Below are 3,356 nucleotides of genomic sequence, written 5' to 3'. Positions count from 1 at the left end.
GGGAGGGAGGGAGGGGAGGAAGGAGGATGAAACTGAAGTTAACTTTGCATACATACATAAAATAAGTAAAATCTGTATGTCTATGTCAAGAATAATGTTTACTGCAGATAAACAACAACATAACCACCTATAAAAAAAAACAGTTAACAGAAAAGCTTAAGACTGATTCTGTCAGATTTACCACACAGTCTGGAGTCACAACTTACTCTATATTCTCTGTAGCCTAAGCTACATCCAGGGCAGAGAAAGATCACATGGTAGAGCTCAGAAACAACTGAAAGCAAAAATTGGACAGAATCAGAGTTCTTAAAGGATAAGCTCTTTCCAATATGCTCAAAGCTGGAACAAATGATGTATTAGATGGTTCTTCTTGACCTTTAATTTTTCCAGCCTTCACTGTATCAGGGCCCCTCCCTGATATTAATACCACCTTCTGTAATTGTATGGTCACTTCTTTCTTTGTATTTTTCACGTCTACTGTAGTAATGTGCAGTTCTCTCAGACAGACAGAAATACAAAGTACTAAGATAAGAAATCTATGTGAAGGCTATTTTCCTGGTTTTGCTTGCTTGGGACTTCAGTATTTTTAACTATAATTGTTGAGGTAGGGTCTGTAGAATCCAGACATTACATATAATAATTCTCATAGCAATATATTTTTTAAAAAACTCAAGACTTTAAGTAGACAATAAAAGTATTAGTTGACAATGATTACACTTACAACTGTAATAAGAATTATACTCAAGTCATGACATGATTATAAGAAATATACAGGGAGCTCTGAAATGAATTTTTAATCCCTCCAAAGGAACAAGAGATAATTAGCCGAGCGACCTCTGAATGTTTTTCTCCCACATTGTTCCCCCATGCTCTGATCTGAAGAATGACTGATCAGAAAGTTCTAGGCCACATTGCTTCAGTGAAGTATAGGAGTGGAAGGTGAAGGGAACACATAACCTTTCAGACTGATAGAAAAGTAGAAAAGTACATGAAAATAACTAATCATGAAACCAGCTAAGTAGATTGTAAAATCAATGCATAGTTCCTCACTTTGCTACAGAAGTGCAACTTTTTCTTCAAGGTGCAATAAAACCCAAGAAGGACCCTAAGGGGCACCATGTAAATAACAACTGATTATCTGCACTCTTTTCCTTCTCCAGTTTTGTTTCATTTTTTTCATGATGGACAGGTTTGTGTGACAGTTAAGCAAGGAGCTAAAGACCACAGCATGAAGGAAAATCCACATTATCTCGAGTGAAGCAGGTCTTAAGTCACAGGAGGAAAAAGATGCTATGCAGAGTGTGAGGGTAAGGGACCAGGTGACATGAATATGGAGGCAGGAGCCAGGAGAATCAAAACAAGGGCAGAATGCTAAGGCTAAGATGTGACAGTACACAGCAGAAGACAAAGTTCAGGGTCACTGGAGGGTTTTGGAGGTCTGTTCATATGTCAACCTGCTATCTGACACTTTAAAAAGCTGAATGACTTCAATGACTTTAAAAAGCTGAATGCCTCAGGCTGGGCATGGTGGCTCATGCATGTAATCCCAGCACTTTGAGAGACTGAGGTGGGAGGATTGTTTAAGGTCAGGAGTTTGAGACCAGCCTGGGCAATAGAGTGAGACCCCATCTCTACAAAAAATTTAAAAATTAGCCAGGCATGGTAGCATGCACCAGTAGTCTCAGCCACTTGGGAGGCTGAGACAGGAGGATTGTTTGAGCCTGGGAGTTTAAGATGGCAGTGAGCTATGACTACACCACTACACTCTAGCCTGCGGACATTTAAAAAAAAAAAAAAGTTGAGAGCCTCAAAGGAAGACAAATAGAACAATGGAACAGAATAGAGATTATTTGGGAATTGCAGGAAAGTGAAATGGGGAGGGAGTAGCCTGTAAAGGGTGAAATAGCTGAGCCAGCTACAACAATGGGCTATGGAACTATTTCCCATGGGAAAACTTGGGGAAAAGGTCTAAATTTTTTTCTCAGAATTACCCTACCTGAGGCGGCAGAAGCTGTGATTTCATGAGCCAACTCTTCTTTGGCTTTTGTTATGAGCTGCTCCCATGGGATGCTGAATCCCAGCACTTTTAGCCTCTGTGGTTCTGTAAAAGTCCCCAGGCAAAGAGCTAAAATAATGGCAGTTGGAAGTCATCAGGAACACAATGATAAGGTAGACTACATGTATGTTACATTTGGTGTATGAAAGTGGTAACCCTACAAACAAGTGAGAAAAACAATGAACTCTTCAATAAATGATGTTGAGACAAATGACTACCCATATGGCAAAAGATAAAATTAGTTCCCTATCTCACACCATATGCAAAATGAAGTTCAGATGGATTAAAGAGCTAGATGTAAAAAAAAAAAAAGAGAAAAAATATGTTAGAAAATTATGGGCAAATATCTGTGACCTCCAGATATTGAAGGGTTTCTTAAAGGATTAAGATCAAAAACAATAAAGAAAAAATACATATTAATTTGACTTTCTCAAAAATTAAAATGTCTAGAAAAAGTTCTAGAGATCCATTTCATAACAGTGTGACTCTACTTAACCCTACTGAACTGTAAACTTAAAAATGGTAAAATGGGTACCAAAAAATAGTTTGACAGAATGAATAATACCTAGTATTTGATTGCACAGCAGTGCGATTATAGTCAAAATAATTTAACTGTACATTTAAAAATAAATAAAAGAGTATAATTGGATGGTTTGTAACACAAAGGATAAATGCTTGAAGTGATGGATACCCCATTTTCCATGATGTGAGTATTATGCATTGCACACCTGTATCAAAACATCTCATGTACCCCAGAAATATATCTACCTACTATGTATCCACAAATATTAAAAATTTTTAAATAGTTAAAGATGATAAATTTAATGTTATGTGTTTTTACCATAATAAATACATATAATAAAGGAATCATAAGCAGCCTGAAAAAAATCAGCCTACAGATTTAATGAAGTTATTGGCAGCCAACAAATATGGTAAAAGATTAATATCTAGAATATACAGTTATCCTTTTAGTTGATAAGAAGAAGGCAATGAGCCAGGTGGTAAATGTGCAAAGGATATAAACAAGATTCATGGAGAAAATCAGTGTCTAATAATTACATTTTTTAATGTTCCACTTCAATAAAACTCAAGGAAATGAAAATTAAAATGACAATAAAATAACATGGCACACCTATCAGATGGGCAGAAATTAATGTCAAATAACATAAAGCATTAGCAAGAATGTGGAGAAGCGAAAATTTCCATATATGGCTTCTGGGAGAGTGAATGGAAACAATCCCTCTGGAAAGCAGTTTCGCGGTAGCCAGTGAGGTGAGGATGAACAGTGAAGTTAAGGTGC

Source organism: Mandrillus leucophaeus, unplaced genomic scaffold (genome assembly GCF_000951045.1).
Source record: "Mandrillus leucophaeus isolate KB7577 unplaced genomic scaffold, Mleu.le_1.0 Scaffold27, whole genome shotgun sequence".
Classification (NCBI taxonomy): Eukaryota; Metazoa; Chordata; class Mammalia; order Primates; family Cercopithecidae; genus Mandrillus; species Mandrillus leucophaeus.
Note: the sequence above shows the minus strand (reverse complement) of the source record.